The sequence below is a fragment of the Lathyrus oleraceus genome, chromosome 1 (genome assembly GCF_024323335.1).
Source record: "Lathyrus oleraceus cultivar Zhongwan6 chromosome 1, CAAS_Psat_ZW6_1.0, whole genome shotgun sequence".
NCBI classification, from domain to species: Eukaryota; Viridiplantae; Streptophyta; class Magnoliopsida; order Fabales; family Fabaceae; genus Lathyrus; species Lathyrus oleraceus.
In genome coordinates this window covers 100,876,071-100,893,283 of record NC_066579.1, presented here as the reverse complement: position 1 = coordinate 100,893,283, position 17,213 = coordinate 100,876,071, and positions in this window count along the sequence as shown.

The following is a 17,213-nucleotide window of genomic DNA, read 5'->3' as shown; positions in this document are numbered from 1 at the left end:
ATATCCTATTGGTCACAATAGCTCAAAAGTTCACCTAAGTTAAATTGTCAGAATTTTCATCAATGTCGTCAGTGTATTTTCATTTTCACTACTGAATAGCTCATATTCAGGTTATTGACTTCATTTTAAGAACTAACACAGGTTTCTCTTAAGTAAAGTTGAATTTCCTCAAGTGAAAATCTAGAAAATGTTTTATTAGACGCGTGTTTTAGTAACTAATTATACATCTATTTTATTCCATTTGATTCTAGAACTCGGAAGCTTGACAAATCTAGAGATTTCGTGTAGTAAAGTCAGTGATTTTGTCATGAACTTTTTAAGAGGTATTGTACCTTTCCTTTTCATCCAAATGGTTACAGAATATAAATTCAAAAAAAATCAAATAAAGTATCGAAATCAACCAATTAATTACCTTCTCGTGTTTTCCTTCAAATTTATAAACAATTTATTAATATTGAGAAAATATAAAACTTAAATGTTACAGGCATGACATCAAAATGATACACTTTAAGTCTACCGAATCTTAGCCGCATTATAAAGCAGTACATCCCAATAACATGATCAGCAACATCTAGTGCCTACAATCAGCAGCATGACCAGCATATTGAAGTTGGAAATATATAATACTAGCAAGTATTAGCCCTCCTGATTTTTACTCATAAGCAACAAATTAGTTCATTAAATAAATTAATAATACACAATGACATTTTATTTCTTACTTAAAAGGAAAAATCATAGTTTAGGCTCAGAGTATAGAAAAGTATTAAAACTCATAGATCAATAATAAATTAGAATTTGAAAATGGAAAAGATACCAACCATAAATAATAATAAATCATAATAAAAAACATCAGACAAGAATAAATGTCAATTCGATAGAAATCAAATTTTGAATATGAAGATGGAAATTTAAATAAGTCTAAAAAGAAAGTTAAAAAAAACATAAGAAAAAAGGATATTTATTTTAAAATTCCATTGATTCGAAACTAAGAATAAGAAAAGAGGTCAATCACCATTATATGTGGCTTTTACTATTGCTCTGGTGGTTATAATATCGGTTTTAATTTTCTAATCCATAATAATAAAAAATTCATGGAAATGACTTGACTACTCTATAACAATATAAATAAACAAATAAATAAGGGAAAGAAGAAATAAAAGAAAGGGGGGAAAAAATGAAGACAAAAACAGTAGTAAAGGGTTTGGGAAAGAATCATGTAAAATTTATATCCAACTTGCTCATCATTTCTTGTATTTGAGGAACACTAACACCCTTTCATTAGTTGTACCTGGATTTGTAGAATAATAATTAGTAAAGTATTATGTTGAAAATGGAAGATCCGAGTAAATTTATAAAATCCCTAGTTCTAATTTTATCTCACAATTCATGAATACTTATATGCTCTTCCCTCTTCATTCCATTTAGACATTGATTGTCTTCTTAATATATATTTTGCAGGTTGTGTGTTATGTTCGTAATGCTTCCTTTTTACTTCGATTTTCGATCAGAGACGTAAAAAAATGAGAACTTATTGTGATCCAAAATCATATTTGAAGCTTTAAAAGAAAGAACAAATCAAAGAGAAAATAAGCGTAATTCTATAAATGAAAGAATTAAGGTAAGGGATGCACTTACAGGAGGTGGAGAAGAAGCAAGTCGTTATTGAAGCTTTAGATAAGAATAGAGTCTTGATAGGGGAGAGAGTGAAAATGAAGTTGTGAAAGCGTAGAGAGGAAAGAGAGGGAATCGGGATTTTTTAAAAATAGAAGTGAGGTAAATGGAAATTTCAACAAATAATTTTACGAACCACTGGTGTCGTGACACATGACATGAAAATGAAATGTAGAGCAAAAGGGCATTAATTTTATTTAAGTTGGAATCTCTCAATAAGAAGTGATATAATTGCATAATGGATTCCGAGATGAATCCTCTATCATGTTTGTTGCATCTTATATCCTATTGGTCATAATAGCTCAAAAGTTCACCTAAGTTAAATTGTCAGAATTTTCATCAATGTCGTCAGTGTGTTATCATTTTTACTACTGAATAGCTCATATTCAGGCTATTGACTTCATTTTAAGAACCAACATGCGTTTCTCCCAAGTAAAGTTGAATTTCCTTAAGTGAAAAACTAGAAAAGGTTTTATTAGACGCGTAGTTTAGTAACTAGTTATGCATATATTTGATTCCAGAGCTTGGAAGCTTGACAAATCTAGAGATTTCATGTAGTAAACTCAATGATTTTTTCATGAACTTTTTAAGAGGTAATGTACCTATCCTTTTAATCCAAATGGTTATAGAATATAAATTCAAAAAAAAAAAAACAAATAAAGTATCGAAATCAACCAATTAATTACCTTCTCGTGTTTTCCTTCAAATTTATAGACAATTTATTAGTATTGAGAAAATATAAAACTTAAATTTTACAAGCATGGCATCAAAAATATACACTTTAAGTCTACCGAATCGTACCCGCATCATAAAGCAGTACATCCTTATAACATGATCAGCAACATCTAGTCTCTACAATCAGCAGCATGACCAACATCTTGAAGTTTGAAATATATAATACTAGCAAGTATTAGCCCTCCTGATTTTTACTCATAAGCAACAAATTAGTTCATTAAATAAATTAAGAATACACAATGAGATTTTATGTCTTACTTAAAAGGAAAAATCATAGTTTAGGCGCAACGTATTGAAAAGTATTAAAACTCATAGATCAATAATAAATTGGAATTTGAAAATGGAAAAGATACCAACCATAAATAATAATAAATCATAATAAAAAACATCAGACAAGAATAAATGTCAAATCGATAGAAATCAAATTTTGAATATGAAGATGGAAATTTAAATAAGTCTAAAAAGAAAGATAAATAAAACATAAGAAAAAGGGATATTTATTTTTAAATTCCATTGATTCGAAACTAAGAATAAGAAAAGAGGTCAATCACCATTATATGTGGCTTTTACTATTGCTCTGGTGGTTATAATATCGGTTTTAGTTTTCTAATCTATAATAAAAAAAATCATGGAAATGACTTGACTACTCTATAACAATATAAATAAACAAATAAATAAGAGAAAGAAGAAATAAAAGAAAAGGGAAAAATAAAAAAGAAAGACAAAAACAGTAGTAAAGGATTTGGGAAAGAATCATGTAAAATTTATTTCCAACTTGCTCATCATTTCTTGTATCTGAGGAAAACTAACAGCCTTTCATTAATTGTACCTGGCTTTGTAGAAAAATAAATAGTAAAGTATTATGTTGAAAATGGAAGATCTAAGTAAATTTATAAAATCCCTAGTTCTAATTTTATCTCACAATTCATGAATATTTATATGCTCTTCCCTCTTCATTCCATTTAGACATTGATTGTCTTCTTCATATATATTTTGCAGGTTGTGTGTTATGTTCGTAATGCTTCCTTTTTACTTCGTTTTTCGATCAGAGACGTAAAAAAATGAGAATTTATTGTGATCCAAAATCATATTTGAAGCTTTAAAAGAAAGAACAAATCAAAGCGAAAATAAGCGTAATTCTATAAATGAAAGAATCAAGGTAAGGGATGCACTTACAGGAGGTGGAGAAGAAGCAAGTTGTTATTGAAGCTTTAGATCAGAATAGAGTCTTGATAGGGGAGAAAGTGAAAATGAAATTGTGAAAGCGTAAAGAGGGAAGAGAGGGAGTCGGGATTTTTTAAAAATAGAAGTGAGGTAAATGGAAATTTCAACAAATAATTTTACGAACCACTGGTGTCGTGACACACGACATGAAAATGAAATGTAGAACAAAAGGGCATTGGTTTTATTTAAGTTGGAATCTCTCAATAAGAAGTGATATAATTGCATAATGGATTCCGAGATGAATCCTCTATCATGTTTGATTGCATCTTATATCCTATTCGTCATAATAGCTCAAAAGTTCACCTAAGTTAAATTGTCAGAATTTTCATCAATGTCGTCAGTGTATTTTCATTTTTACTGCTGAATAGCTCATATTCAGGCTATTGACTTACTTTTAAGAACCAACATGCGTTTCTCCCAAGTAAAGTTGAATTTCCTTAAGTGAAAAACTAGAAAAGGTTTTATTAGACGCGTAGTTTAGTAACTAATTATACATATATTTGATTCAATTCGATTCCAGAGCTTGGAAGCTTGACAAATATAGAGATTTCATGTAGTAAAGTCACTGATTTTGTCATGAACTTTTTAAGAGGTATTGTACCTTTCCTTTTCATCCAAATGGTTACAGAATATAAATTAAAAAAAAATCAAATAAAGTATCGAAGTCAACCAATTAATTACCTTCTCGTGTTTTCCTTCAAATTTATAAACAATTTATTAGTATTGACAAAATATAAAACTTAAATGTTACAGGCATGACATCAAAATGATACACTTTAAGTCTACCGAATCTTACCCGCATGATAAAGCAGTACATCCCAATATAACATGATCAGCAACATCTAGTGCCTACAATCAGCAGCATGACCAGCATATTGAAGTTGGAAATATATAATACTAGCAAGTATTAGCCCTCTGGATTTTTACTCATAAGCAACAAATTAGTTCATTAAATAAATTAATAATACACAATGACATTTTATGTCTTACTTAAAAGGAAAAATCATAGTTTAGGCGCAGAGTATAGAAAAGTATTAAAACTCATAGATCAATAATAAATTACAATTTGAAAATGGAAAAGATACCAACCATAAATAATAATAAATCATAATAAAAAACATCAGACAAGAATAAATGTCAATTCGATAGAAATCAAATTTTGAATATGAAGATGGAAATTTAAATAAGTCTAAAAAGAAAGATAAAGAAACATAAGAAAAAAAGGATATTTATTTTAAAATTCCATTAATTCGAAACTAAGAATAAGAAAAGAGGTCAATCACCATTATATGTGGCTTTTACTATTGCTCTGGTGGTTATAATATCAGTTTTAGTTTTCTAATCCATAATAATAAAAAACTCACGGAAATGACTTGACTACTCTATAACAATATAAATAAACAAATAAATAAGGGAAAGAAGAAATAAAATAAAGGGGAAAAATAAAAAAGAAAGACAAAAACAGTAGTAAAGGATTTGGGAAAGAATCATGTAAAATTTATTTCCAACTTGCTCATCATTTCTTGTATCTGAGGAACACTAACAGCCTTTCATTAATTGTACCTGGCTTTGTAGAAAAATAATTAGTAAAGTATTATGTTGAAAATGGAAGATCTGAGTAAATTTATATAATCCCTAGTTCTAATTTTATCTCATAATTCATGAATATTTATATGCTCTTCCCTCTTCATTCCATTTAGACATTGATTGTCTTCTTCATATATATTTTGAAGGTTGTGTGTTATGTTCGTAATGCTTCCTTTTTACTTCGATTTTCGATCAGAGACGTAAAAAAATGAGAACTTATTGTGATCCAAAATCATATTTGAAGCTTTAAAAGAAAGGACAAATCAAAGCGAAAATAAGCATAATTCTATAAATGAAAGAATCAAGGTAAGGGATGCACTTACAGGAGGTGGAGAAGAAGCAAGTTGTTGTGGAAGCTATAGATCAGAATATAGTCTTGATAGGGGAGAGAGTGAAAATGAAGTTGTGAAAGCATAGAGAGGGAAGAGAGGGAATCAGGATTTTTTAAAAATAGAAGTGAGGTAAATGGAAATTTCAACCAAATAATTTTACAAACCACTGGTGTCGTGACACACGATATGAAAATGAAATGTAGAGCAAAAGGGCATTGGTTTTATTTAAGTTGGAATCTCTCAATATGAAGTGATATAATTGCATAATAGATTCCGATATGAATCCTCTATCATGTTTGTTGCATCTTATATCCTATTGGTCACAATAGCTCAAAAGTTCACCTAAGTTAAATTGTCAGAATTTTCATCAATGTCGTCAGTGTATTTTCATTTTCACTACTGAATAGCTCATATTCAGGTAATTAACTCCATTTTAAGAATCAACACACGTTTCTCCCAAGTAAAGTTGAATTTCCTCAAGTGAGAATCTAGAAAATGTTTTATTAGAGGCGTGTTTTAGTAACTAATTATACATCTATTTGATTCAATTTGATTCTAGAACTTGGAAGCTTGACAAATCTAGAGATTTCATGTAGTAAAGTCACTGATTTTGTCATGAACTTTTTAAGAGGTATTGTACCTTTCCTTTTCATCCAAATGGTTACAGAATATAAATTAAAAAAAAATCAAATAAAGTATCGAAATCAACCAATTAATTACCTTCTCGTGTTTTCCTTCAAATTTATAAACAATTTATTAGTATTGACAAAATATAAAACTTAAATGTTACAGGCATGACATCAAAATGATACACTTTAAGTCTACCGAATCTTACCCGCATGATAAAGCAGTACATCCCAATAACATGATCAGCAACATCTAGTGCCTACAATCAGCAGCATGACCAGCATATTGAAGTTGGAAATATATAATACTAGCAAGTATTAGCCCTCTGGATTTTTACTCATAAGCAACAAATTAGTTCATTAAATAAATTAATAATACACAATGACATTTTATGTCTTACTTAAAAGGAAAAATCATAGTTTAGGCGCAGAGTATAGAAAAGTATTAAAACTCATAGATCAATAATAAATTACAATTTGAAAATGGAAAAGATACCAACCATAAATAATAATAAATCATAATAAAAAACATCAGACAAGAATAAATGTCAATTCGATAGAAATCAAATTTTGAATATGAAGATGGAAATTTAAATAAGTCTAAAAAGAAAGATAAAGAAACATAAGAAAAAAGGATATTTATTTTAAAATTCCATTAATTCGAAACTAAGAATAAGAAAAGAGGTCAATCACCATTATATGTGGCTTTTACTATTGCTCTGGTGGTTATAATATCAGTTTTAGTTTTCTAATCCATAATAATAAAAAACTCATGGAAATGACTTGACTACTCTATAACAATATAAATAAACAAATAAATAAGGGATAGAAGAAATAAAAGAAAGGGGAAAAATAAAAAAGAAAGACAAAAACAGTAGTAAAGGATTTGGGAAAGAATCATGTAAAATTTATTTCCAACTTGCTCATCATTTCTTGTATCTGAGGAACACTAACAGCCTTTCATTAATTGTACCTGGCTTTGTAGAAAAATAATTAGTAAAGTATTATGTTGAAAATGGAAGATCTGAGTAAATTTATATAATCCCTAGTTCTAATTTTATCTCACAATTCATGAATATTTATATGCTCTTCCCTCTTCATTCCATTTAGACATTGATTGTCTTCTTCATATATATTTTGAAGGTTGTGTGTTATGTTCGTAATGCTTCCTTTTTACTTCGATTTTCGATCAGAGACGTAAAAAAATGAGAACTTATTGTGATCCAAAATCATATTTGAAGCTTTAAAAGAAAGGACAAATCAAAGCGAAAATAAGCATATTTCTATAAATGAAAGAATCAAGGTAAGGGATGCACTTACAGGAGGTGGAGAAGAAGCAAGTTGTTGTGGAAGCTATAGATCAGAATATAGTCTTGATAGGGGAGAGAGTGAAAATGAAGTTGTGAAAGCATAGAGAGGGAAGAGAGGGAATCAGGATTTTTTAAAAATAGAAGTGAGGTAAATGGAAATTTCAACCAAATAATTTTACAAACCACTGGTGTCGTGACACACGATATGAAAATGAAATGTAGAGCAAAAGGGCATTGGTTTTATTTAAGTTGGAATCTCTCAATATGAAGTGATATAATTGCATAATAGATTCCGATATGAATCCTCTATCATGTTTGTTGCATCTTATATCCTATTGGTCACAATAGCTCAAAAGTTCACCTAAGTTAAATTGTCAGAATTTTCATCAATGTCGTCAGTGTATTTTCATTTTCACTACTGAATAGCTCATATTCAGGTTATTAACTTTATTTTAAGAACCAACACACATTTCTCCCAAGTAAAGTTGAATTTCCTCAAGAGAAAATCTAGAAAATGTTTTATTAGACGCGTGTTTTAGTAACTAATTATACATCTATTTGATTCAATTTGATTCTAGAACTTGGAAGCTTGACAAATCTACAGATTTCATGTAGTAAAGTCACTGATTTTGTCATGAACTTTTTAAGAGGTATTGTACCTTTTCTTTTCACCCAAATGGTTACAGAATATAAATTAAAAAAAAAATCAAATAAAGTATCGAAATCAACCAATTAATTACCTTCTCGTGTTTTCCTTCAAATTTATAAACAATTTATTAATATTGAGAAAATATAAAACTTAAATGTTACAGGCATGACATCAAAATGATACACTTTAAGTCTACCGAATCTTACCCGCATGATAAAGCAGTACATCCCAATAACATGATCAGCAACATCTAGTGCCTACAATCAGCAGCATGACCAACATATTGAAGTTGTAAATATATAATAGTAGCAAGTATTAGCCCTCCTGATTTTTACTCATAAGCAACAAATTAGTTCATTAAATAAATTAATAATACACAATGACAATTTATGTCTTACTTAAAAGGAAAAATCATAGTTTAGGCGCAGAGTATAGAAAAGTATTAAAACTCATAGATCAATAATAAATTAGAATTTGGAAATGGAAAAGATACCAACCATAAATAATAATAAATCATAATAAAAAACATCAGACAAGAATAAATGTCAATTCCATAGAAATCAAATTTTGAATATGAAGATGGAAATTTAAATAAGTCTAAAAAGAAAGATAAAAAAACATAAGAAAAAAGGATATTTATTTTAAAATTCCATTAATTCGAAACTAAGAATAAGAAAAGAGGTCAATTACCATTATATGTGGCTTTTACTATTGCTCTGGTGGTTTTAATATCAGTTTTAGTTTTCTAATCCATAATAATAAAAAATTCATGGAAATGACTTGACTACTCTATAACAATATAAATAAACAAATAAATAAGGGAAAGAAGAAATAAAAGAAAGGGGAAAAATAAAAAAGAAAGACAAAAATAGTAGTAAAGGATTTGGGAAAGAATCATGTAAAATTTATTTCCAACTTGCTCATCATTTCTTGTATCTGAGGAACACTAACAGCCTTTCATTAATTGTACCTGGCTTTGTAGAAAAATAATTAGTAAAGTATTATGTTGAAAATGGAAGATCTGAGTAAATTTATATAATCCCTAGTTCTAATTTTATCTCACAATTCATGAATATTTATATGCTCTTCCCTCTTCATTCCATTTAGACATTGATTGTCTTCTTCATATATATTTTGCAGGTTGTGTGTTATGCTCGTAATGCTTCCTTTTTACTTCGATTTTCGATCAGAGACGTAAAAAAATGAGAACTTATTGTGATCCAAAATCTTATTTGAAGCTATAAAAGAGAGGACAAATCAAAGCGAAAATAAGAATAATTCTATAAATGAAAGAATCAAGGTAAGGGATGCACTTAGAGGAGGTGGAGAAGAAGCAAGTTGTTGTGGAAGCTATAGATCAGAATATAGTCTTGATAGGGGAGAGAGTGAAAATGAAGTTGTGAAAGCATAGAGAGGGAAGAGAGGGAATCATTATTTTTTAAAAATAGAAGTGAAGTAAATGGAAATTTCAACCAAATAATTTTACAAACCACTGGTGTCGTGACACACGACATGAAAATGAAATGTAGAGCAAAAGGCCATTGGTTTTATTTAAGTTGGAATCTCTCAATATGAAGTGATATAATTGCATAATAGATTCCGATATGAATCCTCTATCATGTTTGTTGCATCTTATATCCTATTGGTCACAATAGCTCAAAAGTTCACCTAAGTTAAATTATCAGAATTTTCATCAATGTCGTCAGTGTATTTTCATTTTCACTACTGAATAGCTCATATTTAGGTAATTAACTCCATTTTAAGAATCAACACATGTTTCTCCCAAGTAAAGTTGAATTTCCTCAAGTGAGAATCTAGAAAATGTTTTATTAGACGCGTGTTTTAGTAACTAATTATACATCTATTTGATTCAATTTGATTCTAGAACATGGAAGCTTGACAAATCTAGAGATTTCATGTAGTAAAGTCACTGATTTTGTCATGAACTTTTTAAGAGGTATTGTACCATTCCTTTTCATTCAAATGGTTACAGAATATAAATTAAAAAAAAATCAAATAAAGTATCGAAATCAACCAATTAATTACCTTCTCGTGTTTTCCTTCAAATTTATAAACAATTTATTAGTATTGAGAAAATATAAAACTTAAATGTTACAGGCATGACATCAAAATGATACACTTTAAGTCTACCGAATCTTACCCGCATGATAAAGCAGTACATCCCAATAACATGATCAGCAACATCTAGTGCCTACAATCAGCAGCATGACCAGCATATTTAAGTTGGAAATATATAATACTAGCAAGTATTAGCCCTCCTGATTTTTACTCATAAGCAACAAATTAGTTCATTAAATATGTTCGTACTGCTTCCTCTTTACTTTGATTTTCGATCAGAGACGTAAAAAAACGAGAACTTATTATGATCCAAAATCATATTTGAAGCTTTAAAAGAAAGAACAAATCAAAGCGAAAATAAGCATAATTCTATAAATGAAAGAATCAAGGTAAGGGATGCACTTAGAGGAGGTGGAGAAGAAGCAAGTTGTTATTGAAGCTATAGATCAGAATAGAGTCTTGATAGGGGAGAGAGAGTGAAAATGAAGTTATGAAAGCATAGAGAGGGAAAAGAGGGAATCGGGATTTTTTAAAAATAGAAGTGAGGTAAATGGAAATTTCAACCAAATAATTTTACAAACCACTGGTGTCGTGACACACGACATGAAAATGAAATGTAGAGCAAAAGGGCATTGGTTTTATTTAAGTTGGAATCTCTCAATATGAAGTGATATAATTGCATAATAGATTCCGATATGAATCCTCTATCATGTTTATTGCATCTTATATCCTATTGGTCACAATAGCTCAAAAGTTCACCTAAGTTAAATTGTCAGAATTTTCATCAATGTCGTCACTATATTTTCATTTTCACTGCTGAATAGCTCATATTCAGGTTATTAACTTCATTTTAAGAACCAACATGCGTTTCTCCCAAGTAAAGTTGAATTTCGCCAAGTGAAAATCTAGAAAATGTTTTATTACACGCGTGTTTTAGTAACTGATTATACATCTATTTGATTCAATTTGATTCCAGAACTTGGAAGCTTGACAAATCTAGAGATTTCTTGTAGTAAAGTCACTGATTTTGTCATGAACTTTTTAAGAGGTATTGTACCTTTCCTTTTCATCCAAATGGTTATAGAATATAAATTAAAAAAAATCAAATAGAGTATCGAAATCAACCAATTAATTACCTTCTCGTGTTTTCCTTCAAATTTATAAACAATTTATTAGTATTGAGAAAATATAAAACTTAAATGTTACAGGCATGACATCAAAATAATACACTTTAAGTCTACTGAATCTTACCCGCATGATAAAGCAGTACATCCCAATAACATGATCAGCAACATCTAGTGCCTACAATCAGCAGCATGACCAGCATATTGAAGTTGGAAATATATAATACTAGCAAGTATTAGCCCTCTGGATTTTTACTCATAAGCAACAAATTAGTTCATTAAATAAATTAATAATACACAATGACATTTTATGTCTTACTTAAAAGGAAAAATCATAGTTTAGGCGCAGAGTATAGAAAAGTATTAAAACTCATAGATCAATAATAAATTACAATTTGAAAATGGAAAAGATACCAACCATAAATAATAATAAATCATAATAAAAAAACATCAGACAAGAATAAATGTCAATTCGATAGAAATCAAATTTTGAATATGAAGATGTAAATTTAAATAAGTCTAAAAAGAAAGATAAAGAAACATAAGAAAAAAGGATATTTATTTTAAAATTCCATTAATTCGAAACTAAGAATAAGAAAAGAGGTCAATCACCATTATATGTGGCTTTTACTATTGCTCTGGTGGTTATAATATCAGTTTTAGTTTTCTAATCCATAATAATAAAAAACTCATGGAAATGACTTGACTACTCTATAACAATATAAATAAACAAATAAATAAGGGAAAGAAGAAATAAAAGAAAGGGGAAAAATAAAAAAGAAAGACAAAAACAGTAGTAAAGGATTTGGGAAAGAATCATGTAAAGTTTTTTTCCAACTTGCTCATCATTTCTTGTATCTGAGGAACACTAACAGCCTTTCATTAATTGTACCTGGCTTTGTAGAAAAATAATTAGTAAAGTATTATGGTTAAAATGGAAGATCTGAGTAAATTTATATAATCCCTAGTTCTAATTTTATCTCACAATTCATGAATATTTATATGCTCTTCCCTCTTCATTCCATTTAGACATTGATTGTCTTCTTCATATATATATTGAAGGTTGTGTGTTATGTTCGTAATGCTTCCTTTTTACTTCGATTTTCGATCAGAGACGTAAAAAAATGAGAACTTATTGTGATCCAAAATCATATTTGAAGCTTTAAAAGAAAGGACAAATCAAAGCGAAAATAAGCATAATTCTATAAATGAAAGAATCAAGGTAAGGGATGCACTTACAGGAGGTGGAGAAGAAGCAAGTTGTTGTGGAAGCTATAGATCAGAATATAGTCTTGATAGGGGAGAGAGTGAAAATGAAGTTGTGAAAGCATAGAGAGGGAAGAGAGGGAATCAGGATTTTTTAAAAATAAAAGTGAGGTAAATGGAAATTTCAACCAAATAATTTTACAAACCACTGGTGTCGTGACACACGATATGAAAATGAAATGTAGAGCAAAAGGGCATTGGTTTTATTTAAGTTGGAATCTCTCAATATGAAGTGATATAATTGCATAATAGATTCCGATATGAATCCTCTATCATGTTTGTTGCATCTTATATCCAATTGGTCACAATAGCTCAAAAGTTCACCTAAGTTAAATTGTCAGAATTTTCATCAATGTCGTCAGTGTATTTTCATTTTCACTACTGAATAGCTCATATTCAGGTAATTAACTCCATTTTAAGAATCAACACACATTTCTCCCAAGTAAAGTTGAATTTCCTCAAGTGAGAATCTAGAAAATGTTTTATTAGACGTGTGTTTTAGTAACTAATTATACATCTATTTGATTCAATTTGATTCTAGAACTTGGAAGCTTGACAAATCTAGAGATTTCATGTAGTAAAGTCACTGATTTTGTCATGAACTTTTTAAGAGGTATTGTACCTTTCCTTTCATCCAAATGGTTACAGAATATAAATTAAAAAAAAAATCAAATAAAGTATCGAAATCAACCAATTAATTACCTTCTCGTGTTTCCTTCAAATTTATAAACAATTTATTAGTATTGAGAAAATAAAAACTTAAATGTTACAGGCATGACATCAAAATGATACACTTTAAGTCTACCGAATCTTACCCGCATGATAAAGCAGTACATCCCAATAACATGATCAGCAACATCTAGTGCCTACAATCAGCAACATGACCAGCATATTGAAGTTGGAAATATATAATACTAGCAAGTATTAGCCCTCTGGATTTTTACTCATAAGCAACAAATTAGTTCATTAAATATGTTCGTACTGCTTCCTCTTTACTTTGATTTTCGATCAGAAACGTAAAAAAACGAGAACTTATTGTGATCCAAAATCATATTTGAAGCTTTAAAAGAAAGAACAAATCAAAGCGAAAATAAGCATAATTCTATAAATGAAAGAATCAAGGTAAGGGATGCACTTAGAGGAGGTGGAGAAGAAGCAAGTTGTTATTGAAGCTATAGATCAGAATAGAGTCTTGATAGGGGAGAGAGAGTGAAAATGAAGTTATGAAAGCATAGAGAGGGAAAAGAGGGAATCGGGATTTTTTAAAATAGAAGTGAGGTAAATGGAAATTTCAACCAAATAATTTTACAAACCACTGGTGTCGTGACACACGACATGAAAATGAAATGTAGAGCAAAAGGGCATTGGTTTTATTTAAGTTGGAATCTCTCTATATGAAGTGATATAATTGCATAATAGATTCCGATATGAATCCTCTATCATGTTTATTGCATCTTATATCCTATTGGTCACAATAGCTCAAAAGTTCACCTAAGTTAAATTGTCAGAATTTTCATCAATGTCGTCACTATATTTTCATTTTCACTGCTGAATAGCTCATATTCAGGTTATTAACTTCATTTTAAGAACCAACATGCGTTTCTCCCAAGTAAAGTTGAATTTCGCCAAGTGAAAATCTAGAAAATGTTTATTACACGCGTGTTTTAGTAACTGATTATACATCTATTTGATTCAATTTGATTCCAGAACTTGGAAGCTTGACAAATCTAGAGATTTCTTGTAGTAAAGTCACTGATTTTGTCATGAACTTTTTAAGAGGTATTGTACCTTTCCTTTTCATCCAAATGGTTATAGAATATAAATTAAAAAAAATCAAATAGAGTATCGAAATCAACCAATTAATTACCTTCTCGTGTTTTCCTTCAAATTTATAAACAATTTATTAGTATTGAGAAAATATAAAACTTAAATGTTACAGGCATGACATCAAAATAATACACTTTAAGTCTACTGAATCTTACCCGCATGATAAAGCAGTACATCCCAATAACATGATCAGCAACATCTAGTGCCTACAATCAGCAGCATGACCAGCATATTGAAGTTGGAAATATATAATACTAGCAAGTATTAGCCCTCTGGATTTTTACTCATAAGCAACAAATTAGTTCATTAAATAAATTATAATACATAATGACATTTTATGTCTTACTTAAAAGGAAAAATCATAGTTTAGGCGCAGAGTATAGAAAAGTATTAAAACTCATAGATCAATAATAAATTACAATTTGAAAATGGAAAAGATACCAACCATAAATAATAATAAATCATAATAAAAAACATCAGACAAGAATAAATGTCAATTCGATAGAAATCAAATTTTGAATATGAAGATGTAAATTTAAATAAGTCTAAAAAGAAAGATAAAGAAACATAAGAAAAAGGATATTTATTTTAAAATTCCATTAATTCGAAACTAAGAATAAGAAAAGAGGTCAATCACCATTATATGTGGCTTTTACTATTGCTCTGGTGGTTATAATATCAGTTTTAGTTTTCTAATCCATAATAATAAAAAACTCATGGAAATGACTTGACTACTCTATAACAATATAAATAAACAAATAAATAAGGGAAAGAAGAAATAAAAGAAAGGGGGAAAATAAAAAAGAAAGACAAAAACAGTAGTAAAGGATTTGGGAAAGAATCATGTAAAATTTATTTCCAACTTGCTCATCATTTCTTGTATCTGAGGAACACTGACAGCCTTTCATTAATTGTACCTGGCTTTGTAGAAAAATAATTAGTAAAGTATTATGGTTAAAATGGAAGATCTGAGTAAATTTATATAATCCCTAGTTCTAATTTTATCTCACAATTCATGAATATTTATATGCTCTTCCCTCTTCATTCCATTTAGACATTGATTGTCTTCTTCATATATATATTGAAGGTTGTGTGTTATGTTCGTAATGCTTCCTTTTTACTTCGATTTTCGATCAGAGACGTAAAAAAATGAGAACTTATTGTGATCCAAAATCATATTTGAAGCTTTAAAAGAAAGGACAAATCAAAGCGAAAATAAGCATAATTCTATAAATGAAAGAATCAAGGTAAGGGATGCACTTACAGGAGGTGGAGAAGAAGCAAGTTGTTGTGGAAGCTATAGATCAGAATATAGTCTTGATAGGGGAGAGAGTGAAAATGAAGTTGTGAAAGCATAGAGAGGGAAGAGAGGGAATCAGGATTTTTAAAAATAAAAGTGAGGTAAATGGAAATTTCAACCAAATAATTTTACAAACCACTGGTGTCGTGACACACGATATGAAAATGAAATGTAGAGCAAAAGGGCATTGGTTTTATTTAAGTTGGAATCTCTCAATATGAAGTGATATAATTGCATAATAGATTCCGATATGAATCCTCTATCATGTTTGTTGCATCTTATATCCAATTGGTCACAATAGCTCAAAAGTTCACCTAAGTTAAATTGTCAGAATTTTCATCAATGTCGTCAGTGTATTTTCATTTTCACTACTGAATAGCTCATATTCAGGTAATTAACTCCATTTTAAGAATCAACACACATTTCTCCCAAGTAAAGTTGAATTTCCTCAAGTGAGAATCTAGAAAATGTTTTATTAGACGTGTGTTTTAGTAACTAATTATACATCTATTTGATTCAATTTGATTCTAGAACTTGGAAGCTTGACAAATCTAGAGATTTCATGTAGTAAAGTCACTGATTTTGTCATGAACTTTTTAAGAGGTATTGTACCTTTCCTTTTCATCCAAATGGTTACAGAATATAAATTAAAAAAAAATCAAATAAAGTATCGAAATCAACCAATTAATTACCTTCTCGTGTTTTCCTTCAAATTTATAAACAATTTATTAGTATTGAGAAAATATAAAACTTAAATGTTACAGGCATGACATCAAAATGATACACTTTAAGTCTACCGAATCTTACCCGCATGATAAAGCAGTACATCCCAATAACATGATCAGCAACATCTAGTGCCTACAATCAGCAACATGACCAGCATATTGAAGTTGGAAATATATAATACTAGCAAGTATTAGCCCTCTGGATTTTTACTCATAAGCAACAAATTAGTTCATTAAATATGTTCGTACTGCTTCCTCTTTACTTTGATTTTCGATCAGAGACGTAAAAAAACGAGAACTTATTGTGATCCAAAATCATATTTGAAGCTTTAAAAGAAAGAACAAATCAAAGCGAAAATAAGCATAATTCTATAAATGAAAGAATCAAGGTAAGGGATGCACTTAGAGGAGGTGGAGAAGAAGCAAGTTGTTATTGAAGCTATAGATCAGAATAGAGTCTTGATAGGGGAGAGAGAGTGAAAATGAAGTTATGAAAGCATAGAGAGGGAAAAGAGGGAATCGGGATTTTTTAAAAATAGAAGTGAGGTAAATGGAAATTTCAACCAAATAATTTTACAAACCACTGGTGTCGTGACACACGACATGAAAATGAAATGTAGAGCAAAAGGGCATTGGTTTTATTTAAGTTGGAATCTCTCTATATGAAGTGATATAATTGCATAATAGATTCCGATATGAATCCTCTATCATGTTTATTGCATCTTATATCCTATTGGTCACAATAGCTCAAAAGTTCA